Source organism: Narcine bancroftii, chromosome 9, assembly GCF_036971445.1.
Source record: "Narcine bancroftii isolate sNarBan1 chromosome 9, sNarBan1.hap1, whole genome shotgun sequence".
Taxonomy (NCBI): domain Eukaryota; kingdom Metazoa; phylum Chordata; class Chondrichthyes; order Torpediniformes; family Narcinidae; genus Narcine; species Narcine bancroftii.
Window position 1 is genome coordinate 44,085,700 of NC_091477.1, and position 26,245 is coordinate 44,111,944.

Genomic DNA, 26,245 nt, shown 5'->3' on the forward strand with positions numbered 1-26,245 from the left:
ACATCACCTTAATGCAAGAATGAGATAGGCCAAGCCATACAACATTGACCCTTGGAGCAGGAACACCTGCCGTTGATTTCAGGCTGATGACTAGGTCCATTAACTAAATACAATCAGTACAGTATTACAAATGTATTTTAGCCATAATGTCTGAATATTTAAATCACAATTTGAACATTGACCTAATTAATTAAAGGTCCCCTGAAAAATCAATGCCTAAAAGTGCATTATCATTTATATATAAACTTCTAGAAACAATACTTTCCTAACGTACAACAGCGCCATTAGTTAATGAATAGCTTTTGTTTAAGTACTTTATTGTTTCACTGTTGACTTGGTACTGGTTTATAATCAATTACAAACTTCATCATAATCAGTAGGGCACAAATCCAAAGACAGCCAGCAATAAATAGCAGAACACAAAGTCTCATTGCAAACCCACAAGGACCTCAAAACTCACTCCAGAGTGCCTCCTGTAAAAACATAGTTCCTCATCAGTTTATAAACTAATGTAGAAGGCCAGTTGTATTAACACAAAGATCTGGTCCCACTGCAATTCACCTATTGTCACAATTGCTCTACAAAAACGGCAATTCATACATACGACTGCCCTTCATCAACCACAGCTCAGCCTTCAATAACATTGTTCTCTTAGTGCTGGTCAAGAACATACAAACTTTAGGCCTCTGTACCCCCCTCTCCAAATGGACCCTTGACTTTCTCATCGAAAGACCACAGTCAGTACGAATTGGAAACAATGTCTCCTCCTCACTGATCATCAACACAGGCGCACCTCAAGGTTGTGTACTTAGCCCACTGCTCTACTCATTATACACCCATGACTGTGTGCCAGGCACAATTCCAATACCATCTACAAGTTTGCTGATGACCCCACAGTTGTCAGTAGAATCACAAATGGCAATGAGGAAGCATACAGGAGGGAGCTAGATCAGTTGAATGATGAAATGATAACAACTTTGAACTTGACATCAATGAAACCAAGGAGATGATTGTGGACTTCAGGAGGAAGCCAGCGGAACACAACCCAGTCTTCATTGAGAACTCAGTGGTGGAGAGGATGATGAACTTCAAATTCCTGGGTGTCAACATCTCCAAGGATCAGTCCTGGAGCCTCCACATTGATGCAATCACAAAGAAGGCTTGCCAGCAGCTATACTTTGTGAGGTGTCTGAGAAGATTTGATATGTCACCGAAGACTCTCATAAACTTCCATAGGTGCACCATGGAGAGCATTCTGGCAGGCTGCATCACTGCCTGGTATGGAGGGGCCAACTCTCAGGACAAGAATAAACTCCAGAAGGTTGTTAACTCAGCCTACGACATCACAGGAACCAGACTTCACTCCATCGAGGACACCTACATGAAACGATGTCTTAAAAAGCAGCCTCTATCCTCAAAGACCCCCACCACCCAGGACATGCCCTCTTCACTCTGTTACCATCGATAAAGAATGGGGGTGTATTCCCAGGGTAAGGGGAAGCACCCAACTTTGCATTGTTGTATAATAAATGTTCTTTGTTCTCAATTTTTGTCTCAAGCAATTTCTGTTTCTAACAAATGGGGGCTCGTCCGGGATCCCACTCCCTCCACTGACAGTGCCCGACGACGGGGGTAGGTGCACCCCAGCTGATTCAGCTGGACTCACGGACGAAGGGTGACTGGTCAGTGGATCAAGCGAGTGATATCCAAGAGGCATTGAGAACAAACAACGAGAGGAAGTTAAGGAAGCGCGCTAGAGCTTGCTACTGGAACTCGTTCCGGGAGGAGTCACGTGATGGAGTAGTGGCCGGACGGTGAACTCCAGCCCTCTCCAGAAAAGTCGGGAAAAACAAAGGAAAACACAAAGGCACAGAAATAAAAGTTACAGAAAAGTGAGTATAAAGGTGGAAAGAAGATGGCGAAAAAAAAAGAAAAATCGAAAGCAACGGTAAGAAGAGAGGAAGAGAAGACAAAGGAGGAAAAAGGTGAAGGCCTTACCGGTCCGAAGAGGCCCGCTGCGGAGAGAGAAACCCGCTCCCTCAGGTCGGTAAATAATGGACTACAAAAATGGCTCGCTGAGCCGAGTAAAAGTGCGCAACCGCGCATGAAAAAAAACACACCGACGGGAGGGGGGACCAGCTGGGGAGTCGATCTCCACAGCCGGCAACGACAGCTGCAGAACACCTGCAGCAAGAAGAGACCACAGAAGACAATGGAAACAAGAAAGAAGAGAAGGAAAGGGCACCAAAGAAACAACAGATGGCCAACCCAGAGGAAGAAGAAGAGGAAGAGGAAGAGTACAGTGAAATAGAAGAAGAAAAGAAAGGCAAGATAAAGGATATACTTTCTCTTATACATGGAGTCATTTAAAGAATGGCAAACACAGGAATTTAAGGATTTAAGAAAAAGAATAAACAACACAGAAGACAAAATGAATAAAATAGAGATGACCTTAACAGAAATGGGAAAGAAAATGGACAAGATGGAAGAGCGGGCAGTAGCAGCAGAAATGGAGGTAGAAGACTTAAAAAAGAAATTGGAGGAATCTAATAAAAAAACTAAAGAGACACAAGAACTACTAGCTCAAAAAATAGATACAATGGAAAATTATAACAGAAGAAATAACATAAAGATAGTGGGCCTTAAGGAAGATGAAGAAGGCAAGAATATGAGGGAGTTTATAAAAGAGTGGATCCCTAAGACCCTAGGATGTCCAGAACTACAGCAAGAAATGGAAATAGAAAGGGCACATAGAGTATTGGCCTCTAAACCACAACCACAACAAAAACCAAGATCTATTGTAGTAAAATTCCTAAGATATACTACAAGAGAAAAGGTACTGGAGAAGACAATGGAAAAAGTAAGAGAGGGCAACAAACCACTGGAGTACAAAGGGCAAAAAATCTTCATTTATCCAGATATAAGTTTTGAACTCCTAAAGAAGAGAAAAGAGTTCAATACAGCAAAGGCGATTTTATGGAAGAAAGGGTATAAATTTATACTAAAGCATCCAGCGGTATTGAAAATATTTATTCCAGGACAACAAAACAGACTATTCTCGGATCCAGAAGAAGCACGAAAATTTGCAGAACAATTACAAAAATAGACTGAGGGAGGAAGACGGGTAATGAGAGTAAAAATGATCACGATTGATATGTATGCGGGTAAAGAGGTATAAGAGTGAATAGAGACAATGTGCATACGTGAATGTATCTGTACTTAGAGGAAAATATAGATAGTATAGACAAGAATTAATAAGGGAAGGTAATGGAATAGAGAGAATAAGGAGGGAATTAAAAGAGTGACCTTTGTGACATATGAAAAGTGAAATCTTTTCTGGGGGGGGGCGGGATGAGGGGAAATAGCGGTCACTGCAAAATCAGTTGACGCTTGCGAGTGGATTCGCAAATCCAAATGGAGAGGGGAGATGTGGTTGTCCGACAAGGGATAAAGGACAACTCAGGAGGGGAAGGGGAGATTGGGGATAAATAAGATAGAAATAGGAGAATAAGGAAAATGTTGGATGTTGTAGGAATGTTGTCTTATAAAGAGTTGAAAATAAGAAAACAGAAATGGAAAAGGAGGAAAGGTAATGATGGAAAAACGGAAAGAGAAGATAAACAAAATATAAAAGGGCTACGCTGAACTATATGACTTTAAATATTAATGGAATACATAACCAAATTAAAAGGAAGAAACTATTAAATTTAAATGAATAAATGTATTCCATTAGAAAAAATAGCATATAGGTTAAGAAATAATATTGAAATATTCGAACAAGTATAGGAGCCTTACATTAAATACAATAGCGAAAACCTACCGGGGACAAACATTACCTAAGTTGATGGAAGGAGAAGGAAAGAAAAGAATGGACTCAGTAGAATTTCTGGTGTATTTTTGTTGAATGACAACATTGTCTGACTGGCTTAATGCAACCTAGATTGTATACCTAAAATGGATGAGGTGGGGGGGGGTTGGGGGGTGGCTTTGGAGGAGGGGGAGGGGAGAAAAAGTCACTGTATATGTGTGAAAAAGAAATAGTGTATATCATGGCTAATGTGATTTATGGTGTGAAAAATAAAAAATTTAAAAAAAAAGATAAAGAATGGGGAAGGGCATAACGTGCACCAACAGACTTACATGAATCACTAAATGAATCAAGCAAAATACAATAGATGAAAAAGCATGGGAAAACAGGATAGTACGGTAGGGCAACGCAGTTAGTGCAATTTTATTACAGCATCAGTGACCTGGGTTCAAATTTGGCGTTGCCTATAAGGACTCCCTATGACCTCCTCCCTTCCTTCAAAACAGAGGGAGATTGTAGATTTATGGCCGGAAGGGTCCATTACCATGCTGTATATCTAAATTTAAAATTACATGTATATCCATGTGTAAACCCTCTGAAGATTGGGATAAAGTTTTTTTAATCCTCTATGCTTCTGTGACCAGAAGGTGCAGACACTAGACCGAGGTCAATTTATCACAATTATTTAAATTTGTGATTTGAATTAAACAGTTTTTATTTATATGCAATACACAAAGGTGCTGGAGAAATTTAGCAGAGGAAAGACATGACTTTCTTGCTGAAAAATGTACTTTGAACTGCATGAAACATTTTGGCCTTTTAGTACAAAAAGAATATTGCAGCCAAACACTGGTGTCTGGCACATTCAAAGGTGCAGGACTACATGGTGAGGAACGTATTGAATTTTGGTGCAGGCACTGCAAAGGCTAGATGGGGAAATCCCCCAGTATAGAATATTCTCACCACTAGACATTGAGGTGATGGGCCCTGTGTAAAAATCACTCAAATTTCTCTGTTGGAACTTCTGTGCATGAAAATTCAATGTCAATGCAAATTATAGCAAGCAAATGTAATGGGATAAAGACAGTGACTTATCCTGCATTGAATATTTTAACAAATTAGGAATGCTATTAGAAAAAGGAGCAACATGGAGAAGAATTCAGGGATGAGCCCCTTTCTATGATAATCACGTGATTTTCAGTTTATGAGGCATGCAATAACCCACAGCCCCTTGACCAGAACATTGCTTCAGATCTTTCCTCTCCATTTGCTGGACTTTGTTTAGAAAGAATCCCTCCACTTGATGGGGATGAGCTTGAGATGCAAACTTGCTGGAAATACCTCCACTGACATCATGTTAATTTACTGCTTTGCAGGACAATGTGTGTACTGGATTAAACTGATACTTTTCACTCTGGGGCCAATTACACTAGTTTGCTTCCTGAAAAATAATTGGGGATTATTCAAACTGAACACAAAGATAATTTTAGATTTGCTGGATCATGTAGGAAGCTGGAGAAATATTAAATTAACTTTTATTGAATTTAGCATGTTTAATCACATAATGATGCTGACACATTGCGTTAGTTCAACTAATTTTAAAATGTTTTGCCGCTCATTTTTGTTTGAACTCAGCATTTGATGCCTCTCATGTCAGTGTCCAACAATACTTGGCCAGCTTTGATGGATTCCAGTTGCCCTGATACTGCTTTTCCAGGGTCGCAATGTCCTGGTGAAGTCTTTCACCATGTTCATACTGACTGCATCAAGATCAGCAGGGAAGAAGTCCAAGTATAAATGCAAAAAGTAAGTTTTCAATGACATATTACAATTCATGGTTTTGTATGCTTGAAGTAGACTTAGAATATGACAGGAAATCACAAACATAGGTTATATCTACAAAAAAACTATATGTGAAAGGAAAATGTTAAGGTAACTTTCGTGATGAACAACCAAAATTCACAAACTACCCCCAATGTTCAGGAAGAAAAATCTTAATTGTGTAGTAATCATGTAATTTCCAATTCATTTCTCATTACTTCTCCCTTCCCAACTCTGGAACCCTTCCCCAGTTTCTTTCCCCCTTTATATATTGTAATGGATTATAAATATTTGGGAATTTGGTAATGTTACATACATAAACACATTTTAAAACAGATCTTATTTGAAAGACTGAAGAATTCATATTCAATAACATGGCAGGATCTCTGGAGAATGTGATGCACATTTCACAAGGAGGTGCTAATTGAACTGACATCATAAAATGAAAGACCATTGTTTTGGAGGAGACAAACTGGCAACAAGTACCTTTCTGCAAAGTGCTTACAGAAAGGTCACTCCTGGGTTTTGTTATCTAAGACAACATCTTGACTAAGGAGAAGAACTCCTGTTGTTTGCTGAAGAAAGTGGAGGTTTTGCAAGTGAGAGAGTTACATGGGGTTTCAGGAGTCTCAGTTGGAGAGAGAGAGAGAGAGAGAGAGAGAGAGAGAGAGAGACAAATTAACAAGCTCTCCCAGCTACTGTGGGTGACACTAAAGGAGCTGAACAGTACAAGCCAGGAAGAGCTGGTTGGAAACAGAAAGCTCCAAAGCGGCAGATAACTGGAGTGCTATCAGTCTGATGTTTCTCTTGGAATAAGAGGAACAGAAAGGAACTCTGTGGTGGCCTGAAAGAAAGAGGTTACCATCTGGAAAACCCTGATGGGGCAAGTTTCATCAGCGAGACCTTGAGGTGACTAATGGTGGTACCTCTTTTGTAGAAATCATGGAACCACAAATCTCTCTCTGCAAACCCTACAAGAACCTTCCTGAGCAGTAAACATTTACCTTTGAGCACCAAAGCCTGGTGAACTTTATACATGTTAAATTCTGTGCACTGTATAAGAATTGCCTGCATCCAGAGAACTAGGAAAAAGGAGAAAAGAGATTGAACTGTGAACCAAAGAACTTTTCTTAAATTTACACACTCATTACATACACATGCACTTAGAATTAGAAGGGGGTTAATTTGGGTTAGTTAAGTATAGAGATAAGTTAAAGTTTGATTCTGTTTTCATGTTTAAAGTTAATTAAAAATAACTTTTGTTTTAAAAACTACTTGTCTTGGTGAATGTCTATTGCTGCTGGGTTTTGGGGTCCTTTGGGCTCATAATAATATGTAATACCACCTCTTCTCTTTAGTTTAATGAATGGTTCAGACTTAAAATATTGACTAACCATTTCTACCTGTGGGTGCTGTGTGACCTGGTGAGGTCCTCCAGAAATTCTTTGTTTGTTGAAGTTTCCAGCCTCTGCAGCTTTTGGTTTCTCTCTAAAGAAAAGATCTATTCAGTATAATTGAGAATTTCTTGCAAAATATATTAGGTCTTAGATAATGTCGAGGCCCATTGTCAATTTTGGTACAAAATTTATGTCAGTGAAGATCGTTAAGAATTTCTCCTCCACAATTTCCATCAGTACTGGAGCACCACAGGGCTGTGTTCTTAGCCCCCTGCTCTACTCACTTTATACCTACGACTGTGTGGTTCGGTACAACAATAACATTATCTATAAATTTGCTGACGATACCATGGTAGTGGGTTGTATAAAGGAAAGGGATGTCAGCATATAGGAGGGAGATTGAAAACTTGGCTGAATGGTGCACCAACAACAACCTTGCACTCAATGTCACCATAACTAAGGAGCTGATTGTTGACTTTGGGAAGGGAAAGCCAGAGGCATACAATCCAGTGATCATTGGGAGATTAGAGGAGGAGCAAATTTAAGTTCTTGGGAGTCACTATCTTGGAGGATCTTTCCTGGATCCAACACGCCAATGGCATCATGAAGAAAGCACGTCAGCATCTCTACTTCCTCAGGAGCTTGCAGAGGTTTGGTATGACACCAGAAACTCTGGCAAATTTCTACAAAGGTGTGGTTGAAAGTGTGCTGACCAGCTGTATCACAGTCTTGTATGGAGACACCAATACCCCTGAGAGTAAAGCCCTCCAAAAGGTAGTGGGCACAGCTCAGGACATCACAGGCAAAATCCTCCTCACTATTTAGTGCATCGACAGGTAGCGCTGCCATCGGAGAGCAGCAGCAATCATCAAAGACCCTCACCGCCCAGCACACATTCTGTTCTCGCTGCTGTCATCAGGAAAGAGGTATAGATTCTACAAGATTCGCACCACCAGGTTCAGGACCAGCTACTACCCCTCCACCATCAGACACAACAAACTCATTTAAGGACTCTTACTTGTGCATTTTATTGATTTTCTTTTTGTTCTTTCTGTATTGCACAGTTTGTTTATATTTGTTATCTGTTATAGTTCTTTCTTTGTTTACAAAATTACACTGTGTACATTTTTTTTTGCACAACCATATATAATTAAATTTATTACAGTAGCACTTCCAGAACCGCTTGAACGGCAGCACTGTGCAGGATGCAGCGCTCCTGCGGGGTCCAACTCCCCAGTCAACTCCTGTCAGCTCCACAAGGCTTTGAACAGCCCATTAAAGGAGCTAACAGTGGTTTTATTTAAAATCCCACAATGGTGGGGTCTGTGCCCAAGATAGCGGCGCCTCTGACCGGCAGCAGCCACGAGGGATTGCTGACTCCAGGGGAACAGAGGACTTGTGAGGGTACTAGAAAATGGGGAGGCCATCCCCCATCTGAGAAGGAGAAGCAGAGGAGATGATCCATGGGATGGTGATCACAGAGGCGAACCAATGAGGGGACTCTGTAATTGAATGTATGTGGCGGGCTGCTGGCGACTCGAGGCGAGGAATACATGGAGACTGTGATCTGCTGGAAACTGCTATCAGGATACTCACGCTGGGTTGTGGACTGCTGGAGACTGGCTCAAAACCGGCTGAAGGGATACCAGGTATCAGAATCGAAATGCGAGCAGGTGCTGAAGGTAAAAGTACTGAAGGGCTCTTGACCGTGTTGGAGGTTCGGATCTGGAGCTTGGGTTGCCAATGGTTTGGACTGGACTCTGTGTGGCTGCAGAGGAGTTGGAGGACACTCAGTGACTCGGGGGGGGGGGGGGTGGTGGGGAGACTCTCCTTTGCTTCACATTCTCTGTCTACCCCCTTTCTCATGGTCAAGCCTCCAGTAGCCTTTCACACTGCACCATTACTTTCAGGTAATTCTACAACTCGAAATTTTAAGGCTTGTCCCATCTCCAGCAGTGACAATGCGAGAGCAGGTTGTGCTTTCACACTGCTAGAAGGTGATTGGTGAGTTAACTCAGCCAGGTTCTGACACTGCCCAGTTATGTCATTTCATACTGCACAATTCGCATGATTTGACCCACGATATTGACGTGTTAACTCCAATGTAATCGGTGGTGTGAAAGGGACGCTTCAGACAATTTCTGCCAATGGCGAATCTGTGCCTTACAGCAGGCAAAAGCAAGTTCATGTAATATGACACCATTTTACTCCAATGACAATCAATTGAATCTTGAATCTTATTAAGGCTGGAAGAAACAACATTCAAATGGAAAACTACGATTGAATATTGCTTAATCCTCCTTTATGGCCACTACACTTGGCCCCTGTTGGAAGATGTTTAGAATTTTCCAAACCTCTGGCCTCTCAAAATCCAAAATAAATTGGGTCCCAGGAGCTACTGAAGGTGAAAATTTTATTTGGTTTATAACACAACAAAACATTTATTCCCCTGTCATTGGTGAGCAAAATCAAACTTTATTTCCACCCATTTCAGTCTATGCCCCACAGTTTCCTCCACATTTCAAATTAAAGAATTTGACGTAATCATTGATCACACCAGGAATGCAGTCAGCATGATGCTAGCTGGACAGCTCACTCCAGGCATTCAAAGTCAGTAATTGTTCCTTTGGATCTTCAATCCTTTTTGTGTCTGCTTTTGAAGCCGATGCTGGAGTCTAATGGAGACATCAGACAGCGAGCCAACTCCCTTGAAATAACTTCCTTTGTTCCTCATGGTGGACACAATAGCCGGTCCCACCCCATTATCTCCATCTCAATACCCAGGCCTGACCAAACCCACATGAGCATACACTGACGACAGTGAAAACACTGTGTCCAGACAATGGCAAAAGCTGCCATTCAGCCCAAGCAGGATCACTGAAGCAAGACTAATGTAATGTATTCTATACAAAGCAAGGCTAGGTCAAGGAGCCAAACACACCCCATCCTGGCCTTAGGCACCTGGGCACTCTTGGCAGGAGGCCTAAGCAACATGGTTCAATCAGCGTCAACTAGCTCTCCTTCTGCTGTTTTTGAGGCCCAGTCTGCTGCCTCCGTAAAATTACATTGACACCAAAGTAGAATTTCATAAAGGATTCTGCCACAAAAAGGTTTCAAAACCTCAACACTTGGTGTAATTAAACACATTTGAAGAATTATAACTCATTTGTACTTTAACTAAATAATTCAACAAAATGGGATGAAACAGATCATCCAAATTACTGTAAATATCGTCTTGATTATTTATACAGGGAGTCCTCAACTTAGAAGTTACACGAGTTACATCCACATGCACACACAACAGGAATTTTTTTTTAAACTATACACATGCTGAGATTCATCATTAAAAGTTCATTTATTGAATTTCTTTGGAAAAATTACTTTAATACCTCAATAAGCCATGCAAATCCGACTTGCGACCATTTATGACCAATCCTGTGGTCCCAATTACGGACTACCTGCACTTGGGAAGCAAAGTCTCCAGTTCAGAAGGGTAAGAAAATAACCTGGGAAGGAAAGAGTGATGCTTGATACCCAATTGAAGAAACTGACACTTCACTTAATGTCACAGTGGCTTACATTTCTTTGGAATAGTTGTTTTTAAATATCCCTGATCTAAACTTTCACTCCTTCTCCATTCTGCCTTACCTTTGAAAACCTTTGCTAACTCTTCTCTTAACAGTGTTCAGCCAGATTTTATATCTTCAAAGAACCTAATAAGTTTTCAAACTATGGGTGCCATAAAGGAGTTGGACCTTATGATAATGAGTTTATTGTCAAGCACACAAGTACAATGAACACATACACTGAATTTCTTACTTGGAGTTGACACGAGATTGTAATCTTTTTCATTCATGGATTACATCTCTCTGACTTCCTGAGTGTTCATTTTAATAAGTGAACCGATATGATAGGAGTATATATTGTCTTTGTACTTGTGTTTATGCCTACTTGCTTCAGCCACACAAATACATCCATAATAGTATAAATGACCACATGAGGCCCCAGAATTATATAAAGGATATAGAAATGAATGTTTAACGAGGTAGTAAGTGCAAAAATGTGATTGTTCAAAGGTGCAGACAGATCTTTTGGTGGATTCATTTAAATTAAGAATAAATTAAATTAAGGATATATTAAATTGAAGATAAATTATATCTGGAAGTTTGCTGATGACACAAAGATAGGAGGTGTTGTGGACAGCGAGGAAGATTTTCAAAGCTTGCAGAGGGATCTGGACCAAATGGGCCAAAAAATGGTAGATGGAGTTTAATGCAGACAAGTGTGAGGTGATGCATTTTGGAAGGGCAAACCAAGGTAGGACATGCTGTTATGAGCCCAGAGGACTCCAAAAACTAGCATAGAAACATAGAAACATAGAAGATAGGAGCAGGAGAAGGTCATTCGACCCTTCGAGCCTGCTCCGCCATTCAACGAGATCATGGCTGATCTTAAAGTTCAGTACCCCGTCCCCGCCTTCTCTCCGTAACCTTTAATACCCTTATACTGAAGAAATATATCTAATTCCCTCTTAAATATATTAAATGAACCTGCCTCTACTGCCCTCTGTGGCAATGAATTCCACAGATTCACCACCCTCTGGGTAAAGAAATTCCTCCTCATCTCGGTCCTAAATGGTTTGCCTATTATCCTCAAACCATGGCCCCGGGTTCTGGATTTTCCCATCATTGGAAACATCCCATCTGCATCCACTCTGTTCAGTCCTGCCAGAATTTTATATGTCTCTATGAGATCCCCTCTCAATCTTCTAAACTCCAGCGAGTACAATCCCAATTTGCGCAATCTTTCCTCATAAGTCATTCCTGCCATTCCAGGTATCAGCCTGGTGAATCACCTCTGCACTCCCTCCATTGCAAGAACATCCTTCCTTAGATAAGGTGACCAAAACTGCACACAATACTCCAGGTGTGGTCTCACCAAGGCCCTGTACAGCTGCCGTAAGGTAACCTTGTTCCTATACTCAAACCCTTTTTTTGTCTTCTTTCATAGAGCCAAAATCAATTTTATGTTGTCTGTTGGTCTGTACTCCTCCTCCCATTCTTCCCCTGGGCTTCTATATAGATGCCTGTCTCTTTTTTTACTCCCATCTTGAGAACGGGTTCAGGCCCGAAACATCGGTAATATATTTTTACTTCCTCTGGACACAGAGACCAGCCGAGTTCCTCCAGCATCTGTGTTTTTGCTGTAATCACTGGGTCTACAGACTTTAATGTTTCACTTTAAATATTTGAGCCACACTGATAATAAACTATCACCTTTAATTTAATCCTTCATTATCCTGAGCTCCTCTATTGTGAAGAGAAGTTGCCTGAAAATATTTTGATATCGGGGATACTTTCCTGAAAATAAATTTCACATCTCATATCTGCACAAAAATCTTATGATCAAAGTAACATCCATCCATTTGAAATTTACTGTGGTTAATTCTGACCCCTGGCCTATTATCATGCTCTATAGATTTGCAATATTTTTGTAGAACTATTTTTGAAATAAAAATGACAAAATTATCTTGTACGTAATTAAAATGGGGGTTTAGTGGGTTGAAACATTAAATTATTGGATCATCTGAATAGAGAAACTTTGAATGATGGGGTATAATCGAAGTATAAGGTTTTCCTTTCCTGAAGAGAGACACAGTAATTAGAAAATTGATTAATGTCCAGTGGAGAACACTCAATAATACACTAGTTCTCAATTCTGCAAAGCTAGGCAGTACAGGAGTAAACAGTTATTCCTTGGTCTTTTTCAGGTGAAGGAGACATCATTTTACTCTGATAATCGAAGCTCAATAGAAAACCACTGATGTGTGAAAAGCCTCCGTACCAGTTTTATTTACCCATGAAAAAAAGTTAGATTGTAATAGGGTGTATAAACTGATCAGTTCAGAGGTCTGCAGTTTTTTTAAACCAGATCAACCACACTCTTTCAGCTGCAGTTCAATGGACATAAATCTTCCTCTCCAAGAAATCCATCTGACATCATAAATGAGACATCGCTTGTCTTCTTCCACCAATTAAAATGATGTGCCCTGCCATGAGTGGGTCTTACAGTCTGTTAACCATTGATCTGAATCTCTTTTAACCACAGCTACTCTTTGCTGATCACTCTTTACTCCTCTGTGAAATCTTTTCAAAGGATGAACATCCTGAAAAAGTTCTCCTCTCTTTGAAGGGAGTTTTGTGAGAGTCTCTCTCTGCTCTCCCTCTGCAATCCCTGCTGTTCTGTATCTTTACTTTCTATGGACGCTGCCTGACCTGCTGAGTTCCTCCAACATTTATGTTTCTACTATTTGTTCCTGACATCCACTTAAAATTGCAGTACAGAATCATTTAATATTTGTGTAAATAATGAATATCGTAAAGAATAAGTTGCAAATCTTGACACAGAATGGTGGATCTTATTTCTCCATAAATAATAGGTTTGAAAATTCCAATTTATGTCTGTGAATATGTAATCTTCATTGGAAAATTCCTCTATGTTGTGATTTTTCTTCAGTTATATTGTTTGGGTTTCTAATAATAGAATTAGTAATAATCTTTAGCTTTGCTCAGCAGTTGAACTGTCATGTCTAAGGCAGTGGGTTAGCCATTCAATCTCATTTGGTACATCAGGATCAATGTTGCTGACATTTCAGGAAAGTGTAGAGAGAACGTGCTAGTTCCAAAAATCCTTCCAGGTGAGATGGTCAACCAAAGTCTCATCCAGTCAAATGCATCCAAATTGCATTGGTAGTGTTTGAAGCAATTCTACTGATTTTCTGCACTTGATTCACCTTTTGGCCAAAGGCATTGGCTTGGCATTCTGTTAGCTCAGGCCCAAAACATTAGTTATATATCTTTATCTTTGCTATATAAAGTATGGTGTTTGATCTGCTGAGTTCCTCCGGCATTGTGTATTTTATTTTTTTTAAAATTCTCTTAGCACAGATTTGTTTCCTGAGAAATCAGTGTGTTGATAGGAATATATCCCCAGTCCAAATGGACGTGAATGAGTGTAGTAATAAATATTATTCTGAGGCCAAGCAATGTTAAAAATTGTATCTGCTATCACATGTATAATAAAGGCATATGGTTTTGTATTCAAACCAGCTTTCTCAAAGGTGATGTTAATATTAACCAATACGCAATATTTACCATGCTTTAGAAAGAAAGTGACAGTGTTCCATTAAAATAGCCTCTGTGTTATCTGTTCAAGGCTGCACTAAGGCCTACAACTTCTAAGAAATTATCAAAGAACTTGTATTTTCTGAATATATAGAGGCAATCAGGACAATTAGCTGGCCTTCAACTTTAGATCAGTACCTGCCACAGATTAGATGCCCTTTGGTATTTTGACTCACGCCCTGTCAGCTGACTTCCTATCTGTTCGGACTGGAATGTCACACAACCCAACATCAGCCTCTTGACATTCATACAAATAACAGGGTCTCCCATGGGGGTAGTGGCCCCGTGGCGGTCATGTGCTTAATAAGTCGAATAAGGGAGAGTTCTCAGCTTTCAAAAAAACTAGATATTGTGGATTCTGGAAATCTGAGCTACCTGCAAGTGCAAAACAGGAATCTGGTATACTAAGTGAGTGTTCTTAAATGGGTTAAAATTAGGGTAGGACAGATCCAGGGCAAGGTGATTTTAACTGCTGTCTCATTCCTTTTCTGGTAGCTGTGTACTGTTAAAATCTTGAACAATGTTGCCATTGAAATGAATGATGACCCAATGAATAAATGCAGTGTGGGATTTGGTCAGTACAGTCTAGAACATTAGGAACATTCTGAACCTACATTAACTTAGCTGATGTTGACCACAGCAGTAGTTCAATTTGATACATCAGCATTGATATCAGATGAGACAGTCAGGGAAAGTCAGTGCTTCTGAAACATGCTCCTTGTTTCATAAACTGTACATTGAGTTTGAGGCTTCATGTATTTGGGTTCCAGTGGAGAAAACAGAATGATTTCCATTTCCAATAAACTTCAATTTCTCACAATCCCAAAGACATCTCAAGGTTCAAGAACAGTTTTTTTCCCCCAACAGTTATTAAGGTTATTAAATTCTCCATACTACTCTTATCGTAAACTACTTTAAGACCCATAGAATGCTACAGCATAGAAAACAGGCCATTCAGCCCCTCTAGACTGTACTGACCATCATCTCACCAGTTCCACTGATCTGTTCCCATTCCATAACCCTCCAGACCTCTCCCATCCATATATCTATCCAATTTATTCTTAAAACACAAGATCGAGCCTGCATTCACTACATCAGATGCTGCTTATTCCACACTCCCACCACTTTCTGAGTTAATAACTTCCCCCTAATGTTCCCCCTAAACCTTCCCCTTTCACCTTAAAACTATGATCTCTTGTATTTATTTCCATTAGTGTAAACGTAAAAAGCCTACTTGCATCCATTCTGTCTATATCTCTCATAATCTTGTAAATCTCAATCAAATCTCCCCTCATTCTTCTTTGCTCCAAGGAATAAAGTCCTAATCTGTTTAATCTTTTCATGTAACTCAACTACTGAAGACCCAGAAACATCCTAGTATATCTCCTCTGCACTCTTTCTATCTTACTGATATCCTTCCTGTAGTTAGATGCCCAGAACAGATAAAATATTCCAAATTTGGCCTCACCAATGTCTTAAACAACTTCCACATAACATCCCAACTCCTATACTCAGTACATTGATTTATGAAGGCTAAGATGCCAAAAGCTTTCTTTACAACCCTGTCCACCTGGGACACCACCTTCAGGGAACAATATATCTATTCCCTGATCTCTCCTCTTTACTCCTCAGTGCCCTATCATTTATTGTGTATTGTTACAGAATAAGTTAATACAATTATGGAATAAATGTATCTTTATGGGGTAAGATTAGATTGTGAGAGGTTTAGGTATTAGTTTGGGTACACTTTACAAACAGACATCTCAGTAACCTTCTGCAAAAGATATCTCATTTGAAATGCAAGAACTATGCCTAAGCATAGACTTCATGTCTGCCAGTGTCTTTACAGAAGCCATGAAGAGTGCACATGAAGACTTCAAGTAAAATTGGAATGGACTATTGTCTTTAAAAGAACAGATGTCCATGCTCAGAAACTGATTAATTTTTTATTGCTATTAAAATTGGTGATAGCTTGAAGTCTGATGTTGTAAAAGGGGTCAGAGAGAGAGAGAGAGCCAGTCAGTTTACTGCAGCAGGTTCGTGGTGACGGCTGCAAAATTGGGAGACCCATTTGAAGATGGGTTTTGAGATCCGAATTGGACTAAACCCTTGTAGTCCAATTACAAGAGGAGTTGGCTGGTTAATGTGTTTCTCCTGAAATAGGGGAAAAAGAAGAATTCTCTGTGGTAACCTGGAAGAAGAGGTTATTTTTTTGGAAAACCCATGAGGGGACGTTTCTTTTGCAATATGCTGAATTGGATGATTGAAGGAGATCAATTTGTGTGTGTCCAACAAACAACAAATATCTCTCTTTCTGAAACAATAAAAGAACCTTCCTGAGTGGTAACAATTTAATTTAAAGCACCAGAGCCTGGTGAAGATCGCAAAGGCTAAATTTGGTGCAGTTTGAAAATTGCCTGATATCAGTGACTTGGAGAGGTAAAAAGTGAATGATTAGACAATGAAATAAAGAAGTTTGCTGAACACATACACATTACTTACATGTGCACTTAGAATTAGAAGTGGGGGGGGGGGGTTAAGTTGATAGTAACCATATAACCATATAACCATTTACAGCACGGAAACGGGCCATGTCGGCCCTTTAAGTCCATACCGGTTCACTTGAACAACTCCACTAGCTCCTCCGTAAACTCCTGAGGAAGTGGAGGCTTTCTTCATGATGCCATTGGTGGGGCTACAAAAACTGTAAAAATGCAGGCAAAAAGCTGTTCAGTGAAACTAGCTGAAATGTGGATGCAGTGAGCAAGAGCAGGCATAAACCGTTCATAAGTTAAATATTGATCTTATTATGTATGAAGAAATTTTTTTAAATATTTTGTTTAAGTAACCATTGTCTTGGTGAATTCCTGATGGTGAATTTCAGATTACTATTTGAATGGTAATAGATTAAGAGTTGGGGAAGTGCAGAGAGACCTTGGGGTACTTGTACACCAGTCTCTGAAGGCGAGCATGCAGGTACAGCAGGCAGTTAAAAAGGCAAATATTTCAAACTCTTACATGACTGGAGCAGGGCACTAGAGAATGGGAAGATCACTCACCGTCTAAGAAGGAGAAGCAGAGGAGATGACCCATGCGAACGGTGACCATGGTGGCAGACCAGTGAGGGGCTCTGTCACCGAGGGACTAGTGCATGCCGTGGGCTGCTGGGGACTCAAGGCAAGGAACCCATGGAATGCCGTGGGCTGCTGGAGACTGCTGTCGGGAGACTGGCTCAAACTGGTTGGAGGTTTACCAGGTATTGAAACCGGGATGCGAGGAGGTGCTGATGGCACTAAAGGGTTCCTGACCATGTCAGAGGTTCAGATCTGGAGCTCAGGTTGCCAATGGTTTGAACTGCTTTGTGTGGCTGCGGGGGCTGCAGGAGTGCTGGAGGCGAATTTACGGATACTTGGTGACACTGGGGGACTCTTTTGCTTCACTGACTGTAAGACTGACTGTAAGACTGACTGTACGAGGCACTTAGGCAATTCCTGCCAAAAGCAAATCTGTCTGCCTTGCAACAGACAAAAAGAAATTTCATGTAATACAACACTGATTTATTACTATGATAATAAGTTGAATCTTGAATGAATGTTATGGACTGTGAGTCAGGGAAGGGTTAGATAGGACATAGGTCAGCACAACATTGTGGGTTGAAGAGTTTGTAGTGTGCTCTATCGTTCTATGTTCTATATTATTAATTCAATTGATAACATTTGTGTTTGTGGTATGTATTAAAGTTGGGTGGGATGTAACTAGTTCGATGAACAAAGGGGAGCCAGTAGACGTTGTCTATATACATCTCCAAAGGGCGTCCAATGAGGAGTCATTAAAAAGTCACCTAATAACAGTATGCTGTGAGAGTTTTTAGTCAGATCCATATGTACAATATAAAGATGCACTGAAATTCTCACTTGCAGCAGCTACCTAGTTATGTAAGATACAACAACTACATGTTAGAATGGATAGTTAAAGAACAGAAAACAGTCAGGATGGAATCATTTTCATGCTGGCAATATGCAACAAGTTGGATTCCATGGGGACCAATGCTGGGAAATCAAATCCACATTACCATCTGATACTCAGTGATAGAGAGAGGAAAACATTTCTTCCCTCAGAGGGAGGTGAATCTTTGGAATTTTCTATTTTACAGAGCTGAGGAGACCGAATTATTGAATGTATCCAAGGCTGAAACAAATAGAAATTTGACGGTAGTACAGTGAAGGGCTATTAGGAACAAGCAGGAGAACATAACTGGGGCCATGATCAAATCAGCCACAATCTTATGGAATAGAAAAGCAGATTTGAGTGGCTTATTCCTGCACCTACTTCTTAAACCCTGATTTTAAAAAAAAACTTCTTCAAAACAATACCATTCAAAATGAAAATAATAAATTCTTCATGTCACATGATTATGATGAAAATATTCTGAGAATTTAAAAAAACTGTGTTCCAAATAGCTCAGAAATGAATGGAGAAAAAATTCTGAAATGTTCTCCTGACCTCCTGCAATTAATTTAACATGGATCAGCGGAGCCCCTGGAGAAACTCAACTATGGCAATAGATCAGGAGACTCCCCCTGGAAATTCCAGCTGCTGTGATCCTGTCACTTCAAATGATGAAGCATTGTAGTGTGGTCAAGAAGAAAGTGAAGTAGAGTGGCTTAATTTGGATCAACTTCATTGGTATTTTAATTCTCCATGAAAGGGGGAGTTTGTGACCCTTCCTAATCGGACCAGTTTTTGTTCTGAATTCAAAAGAAACAAAGCTGAATGTCCCAAGTGGACAATTTGCATAAAATTAATTTTTAACTCAACCAATACCACATGAATTGCATAAACTCAAAAACTTATCAACCTAGTTGCATACGTGAATTTCAAGTCCATAGATACCAGAAATAATTTTGTTAGTAAACATTCATCAGGCAGACATACAATGGAATTAATATCCATCACCCTGAATGGATCAATAACTTTGTAATCAAGCCTGCTCTGCTCTGATGCCCACTCTAACCCATACTGACCTCAATGAGCAACTCCTTCCAGCTATCCAACAGATGTAACCCTTTCTCTATCACATGCATATTTTATGAATAAAACTAGGAAACAAATATGCTGGCCCAGAATGCAATAGTCCAGTTGCAGAGCTTGGAGGCAGATTCAGTTCTCAAACCTGGCAGCAACCTTCTGTGATTCAGCTCAATATTCACAATTCTAATTGTGACATCACTTCAAAATAGTATGATATTTTGTGCTGCATTCTCTAGCCTTAAATGATGCTAGAGCCATGAATATAGGTTTAAAAGGCACAGCATTAAGAAATGAATTATCCTCATGTTTCCAATTGCTTTCCATCGAATACTGCTGGAATTCAATGCGTTTTGCAATTTGGTGAACAAAGTTGTTTGGTCACGGTGGAAGCTAGTACTTAAATAATGGTCACTTAGATGAGGTGCCAATGGGTGTCTTAAATGCTATAGCAAATCTTGCTAGAAGAGATGGGAGAAGAAAGTTTTTTAGGAAATGAAAAATAACTGATAATGATACTTGTTAACTAGTTGCTAGAGGTGTTTTAGTTGAAATTATGGTTCTCCTCGTGGCCCTCCCAGGTAAGAATGTTCCTGAAAACAAAAGCACTGCAGGTGATGTAAATCTGAACTCAAAATAGAAAATGCTGGAAAGACTCAGCAGGCCAAGCAGCATCTGTGGGAAGATACACAGGCCAATTTACTTGGTGTTTCCAATATTGCCTGCTTTTATTAAAGCGTTTCCTGATGGTTCCATAAAGAAATGCTCTGCAAGGTGTTCTGCAGTGGGGATCAGAGCATGTGAATTTATTTCCTGGTCCCCGCTGAGGAAATTGAAGTCAGCCAGGGTGAGATACACCCTGGTCTAAGAAGAGGGCACTAGAGGTGGAAATAGCCAGGAGGATTCCTATACCTAATTATTATCCATGACCTGACTGGAAAAATCGAGAAGTTAGATTGGATCAACAACCATCTGTTGTGTTGCACCCCACCCCCTGGGTTAAATAACCTATGGACACTTACTGATAAAGCTTCCAAGTTAAGAATGGCTATTTGAAAACAACATCAGAGGACTGGTGGAATTGGAGGAACAACATCTCAACAAGAGTTATGGGAACTGGGAAAGAAAGAGGGCAACTGTAAAGAAAGTTGAATCAAGCATCATCAGCAGGGAGTCTGGAATTGAAAGATACAATTTAAATGAAATTTTACAGCTATCTTTAAATTTCACAAATATCATGCATTTCTCAACCATAACATTTAACATTTTAATGAATCTTATACTTTAAATCTATTTGTAATCAAACATATGTTCTACAAGTCTTTTTAAAAAATCTAAAATACAGTCTCCGTGTAACCATATATTGGACCTGAAGACAAGTGTTGGGTCAATGAAGCCACTGTTTAGTTTACGTATGGATTGCCAGCAACCACTCTAGGAAAGGAATCCAAGGTCAAATCTGCATTACAAGTGGGGATAACATTCAGAACACATGTAATTCTGACTAACTGTTGACAAACATTTTTAAACATATTGTGAAATCAGTCATAGTTTAAAAAAAAATCTTTTACCCAATCCCAACAGCAGCTTCCTATTCATTCCCACTGAAGAATTCCAAAGGATTTAACATTTGTTTATTCACTCTATATATGCTTGAGCCCAGCATTGCATCCTCACACAGTCTCTTACAAAAGAGAAATCTTCATTATTTTCACAGGTACTTACATGGTAACAGTTATGAAAATGGGATTAATCTGTTCAGCAACTATATTAGTGAAATATCTGTGGAATTTGTTGCCACAGTTAGTTAGATTGAAAGCAGAGGTTGATAGGTTCTTGATTAGTCAGGACATCAAAGGATATGGGGGGGGGGGCGGGGGAGGAGATGAGGTTGAAAGGAAGAATACATCAGCCGTGACTTGAATGGCAGATAGTCAAGATGGACTGAATGGCCTGTTCTTCCATCTTTTATTTTGTGCTAAACCTCAGACTGTGTAACCATGTGGATGTATTTCATTGACTAGCATGTCCCCTGGTTAAATATCCTGCTAATTTAATGGAGCTAGAAGTAAGGCCCAGTTAGTTGTGCTTCTGGAAGGCAGTTGGTCTGCATGAATGCATCAAAGAATCAAAGTTTTCAGAAAAATCAAAGTCTAACTGATTGGAAGCCTGAGGTCTTGATCTCCAAGCATTCCGTTACACACTGACCAAAAGCCAAGCTTACGTGGTGGTTGTCAATGTCACCTTTTGGCGAGAGGAACTGTCATATTTTCCAGAGTCCTTCTGTGAACCTTAATTTTTGGAGGAAAGCATGGTGCAGCAAGGATAGTCTGTTAGAAGACCTCTGTGTTTAGCTGTGAGAGTTAGGTCCGCCTTCTCATATATTTTAGTGAACAGGTCAATGATGACTTGGAGCTCAGTCCCCAAGCATGCACAATACAGTCACTGAGGTGTAGTTGCCTGAGTTAATCATCTTACGTTAGTTTTTCTGCCCACGCTGGGCTGCTCTATCTTTAGCTACCTTGCTCTGAAACTCCAGATTTCCTTCCGTAAAGTATGTTTCCTCTCCTTCCTCTTTCCTCTCTATTCATATGAGACCTTCTTTAAAAATAACTACTTTTCATTACTTTTATTTCCTCCCACTAATATCTGCTTTATCTCAATATTTATTTTATTATCTGATTATTTTCAATCAAATAATTTGGAAAGTTTTCCTTTAACCTTGTGACATGAGCACAAAATATGATTGCAGTATGATCGTTCAAGCCTGCCAAATGACATTAATCTATACATACACTGTAAATGTAAAAAAAATGAACATGATTCACACTAACCACCCTGTCCCCAAAGCTTCCTGCAGTGGTTCTCTGAGACTTTTACACAAAAACAGCCTTTCATTCTGACTTCCCTCTCCTCCCCCCGTTGTACGGGGCCTCCAAAAACAAACAGAAAATAAACCTGAGTCCTCTATACTTAATAAAATAAACTATTTGTTAATTTTAGATTTGTGATTGGGAAGGATTGTCCCCGCTGAGGACAAGAATACATGAATAAAGTCAGTTCAGTTTAACTTGTTTGCCAGATAAACAGTAGGCTTTGTACAAAGTGCTTACAAATAATGTATCTAAATTGTACACGTACAAGTAACATTGTTCATTTTGACAATTCATTATGAAACCTTATCCAGTTTTTCACCCTTTGAATTCAAATTCATTAAAAAACTCAAGCAAAAGAAATGTATGATATGCAGTTTGAATATCGATTACTGTCTAAAATCATATATTAATCTCTCCTTAATTCTTGATTTCAGAAGTCTCATCGAGGAATATGAACCAAATCCAGACAAATGGGACTAGCTTGGACAGACTATTTGGTCCATACATGCAAGTTGGTCCGAGAAGCTTGTTTCCGTGCTTTACAACTCCATGATCCAAGATGTTACCACAAGACATAATGCTCAGATGTGGAATACAATGAGATCTCATTGGAACCTATGCATTAGCCTGGTGATCCATGATTTTAATCCCAGATGCTCTATGCTATGGGCTAATGAATGGAGAGACCTGGCTATGCACAATCAAGCGCAATATACATCATGCACCACTCCCAAAGGCTTTACTCAAACATCTTAGGCAACCCCTCAGGATCAAGAGTGACTTGCTTCCACTCCAATTTTGTGGGAATTAGCTAATTAGACTAAAGTGGGAACTACAGACTTGTAGAAAAAAAAACTAATTAGTGTAAATTTCCTACTCACTGCTACACGTACTATGTGGAACTCCAATCAATAATGCCTTCTCCCTGAACTGCTGAGTTGAAGTGAATTAATACCACCCTGGATCACTTGATCTCTATTGCCCAATCAGCTTCCTGCTGATCTGAGCTTTTCAACTCCAGCTGCCTGAGTCACCTGACTCCAATTGCCAGGCGCAACCTTCAGATAGAATCCTGTTGAAGTCTGCTACAGACTTCCAGTGCATGGACTTGAGGCTCTCAATTAAACCCAAATGCTTCTTCTCCACTTTGGCAGTCATGGGTTTCAAGGAATCGGTCGGGATGCTGTATTTCTTTTGGGCACATCCATGAAGTATTTCCTCTACCCATTTGGCAGTTTCTTCCTGTGACAGAGCTCAGAATAAACTGTGTCAAGAGTCTGGTGCTGCTAACATGAATAAGGTGATGCACCCAACAGAGGTGACTGAGTGTAAACTAGGGCCTCAGTTCTGTTGGCCTCAATGAGGTTAGTGACATTGGCTCACTTATCCTTATGGTGAATGTCAAGAATTTTGCAGACGTAGAATTGTTCCAGGTTCTTTCGATGTCACTAGGTCTCAGCCACTTATTGCAGTGCTACCCAGTTTCGTGCCAGACACCCTTTTCCTTAATTGAGAATGGCTTCTCTGGCATGACTAAGACATTAAGGTATATCAATATCTGTCTTCATTGAGAGGCGACTCCAGAGGTGGTCCACATTTTCTAAGATGCTGGAGATGAGGACCAATCATGAAGAACCATACATCCAGCTGTTACAGCAAACTTGATGGAATATTCCTAAACAGGCCTTTGTCTGTTCATATGGTCTTTGGGAACCGTTGGTGGCAGATGCCTTAAGTTAAAACATTTAATCATCTCTGCCGTTCTTTCTGAATTTTCCCAAGCCCCGGAATCACAACTGTAAGTCTTCCCGCACCTTCTCCAGGCCTGTCCATGATGTGACTCCAAACCACATTCCTCCCCTGTGTCCTGTTTCCTGTCACCTACAGCTCAGGTCTACAACCCATCAATTTTCCTTTACTTGACCTTCCACTGCAGGGGCAGTGGAGGGACTTTAAGATAGTCTGCCCAGATTTTACTAAGCATTTAGTGTTCTGGTAATTAACATATCAGAGTGATACATTGGTGCAGCTTTGCAGTTCTGGGGATCTGGGTTAAATTCTGCCCTCGGATGGTGTCTTTGTAAAGTTTGCACCCGTGAACACATGAGCTTTCACTGGATGTTCTGGTTTCCCCTTGCATCCCAAAGATGAACAGTCAGGTGAATTGACCATTGTAAGTTACCCTCTAGCAAGGGCAAAATAAATGAAAGGGAATGGTGGACGTGTGTGAGACACAATGAGTTACAGGGGTACAAGGAAATTATGAGAGGAACAGGGAATTATGACATTGCTCAGTCAGGAGCCAGCATGAGTACGATGGGCTAAATGGCCTTTCTCTGTATTGCAATTAATATTTAAGAATAAGTGAGTCCTTGAGCCTCACAAACAGTTGAATTTGTCAATGCCAGACCCTCACACAAGACATATGAGTCACTCATTGGATGTTTACCCTGCCTTGGCTACAGCATCTTTATCAGGATGACCATCCTAATATTAAATTTAGACATATAGCACAGCAACAGGCCCTTTCGACCCACAATTGACCTACAACCCCCAGTATGTTTTGAAGGTTGGGAGGAAACCAGAGCCCCTGGGGAAAACCCACATAGACATGGGGAGAACGTGTAAACTCCTTACAGACAGCGCGAGATTCAAACCCCGGTCCTGATCGCTGGCGCTGTAAGAACCGTGCACTAAGCACAACACCAACTGGGCCGCCAAATGTAGAATGTGTAAAAAATATGAAAGCAGTGCTCGCTAATCACCATGTTCTTTAAGTCTTTGGTCAGGTTTTCTTAACAAACCATAATCTCTCAGAAGTCATTATCGAGAAAAGTCTAATCTGTCAAGAAAACCTTCTCAGCCAGACACAGTAAGAAGGAAAAACTTATTACAGAGCTCAGATTCAAATACAGCCAAATCTTATTGTAGGTCAGCATTATGTGGTAATCACTGGGGATCAGCAAACCTAAACAGTGATAGTGGGCAAAACAAGACATGTTAAGCTTTGTGGGCATGTTTGGAATGATTAGAGTGGTTGTTTGATAGCAGCCAAGCCATCGTCTTATTGGTTTCTGATTAGCTACCAGAACTCCGCTTATTTTTTTACATTTCCAAATGTAAGGTTAATTGTAGCACCCTAACTCCAGTGTATTTTCAACAAAAGCATAATTGAGACTTTAATCAAACGAATGTGCTAATGGATGAGACTCAGTATTTCATATGTTCATCAATGGACCTTGCTTCCTCACTACTAATTTTCAATGACTGTAGTTCAGTGAAAATATCACAGTTTAGACCCAAAAGCAAACTGTTACTTCCAAATATACATTGCATTGCAAGTCAAAAAACTTATTCAATCATTCATCACTTCTCTTTGCTATCATTATGCATCTTGTTTACTGCAGAGAATTTTTGTGCTTTCTAAGAAAATCTGTCTTGGTTTATGTCAAACCACATACAAAAAGTTGGATGACAAAGTACATTATCCAATTTTAACTCAAACCTAGACTAGATTACATGAAACAACATTTCCAGGTGAAATCGTATCAGATGAAAAATTTGATTGGGCATACCTGTTCACCATTCAGTTTGCACTTGATCTATCTCTGTGATCAGAATCACATTGGATGATGTCATTCTTGCACCAATAGTGCAAACTATCCAACCACCTATCAAAATCCAGAATAATTCATTGCTTTGATTCCAGGGATGAAGGAATTGATATCTGAAGAAAAGTTAAGCAGTTGGGAGGAGTGACGAATAAAAGGGGATCTTAATAGTGAGAAGATGTTTGTCCTTGTGGGAGTATCTAGAACCAGGGAATATAGTTTCAGAAAAGGAGTGCCATTTTGGATGGAGAAAGTTTCTAGAAACTCTCAGAAGTTTCTAGAATTCTCAAGAGAGCTGTGGAGTTGGAGGTGATGAATATATTGAAGACAGAGATTGGCAGTATACAGGGAAATCAAGGATTGTGGGGAAAATGTGGGAACAAGTGTGAAGGTTATGAATGGTGTTGTGGGCTTGAGGGATCACCAGCCTACACGTGCTTTGTTTCTTGTGTTTTCAGCACTAAGTTGCTAAGTTATTCACTCCACACTGCTGGAGGCATTGTTATGACCATGGCTGGTC

General features: G+C 40.0%; 1 long non-coding RNA gene across 1 annotated transcript in view; it reads right to left on the reverse strand.

Annotated features, from left to right (window-relative positions):
* Nucleotides 1–7,031: 7,031 nt before the first annotated feature.
* Nucleotides 7,032–26,245, reverse strand: part of LOC138742901 (uncharacterized) — a 119,494-nt gene continuing 100,280 nt past the window's right edge. The window contains exon 4 of the long non-coding RNA XR_011344514.1: nucleotides 7,032–7,117. This is a non-coding gene — a long non-coding RNA (uncharacterized lncRNA). The remainder of the gene's footprint in view (nucleotides 7,118–26,245) is intronic.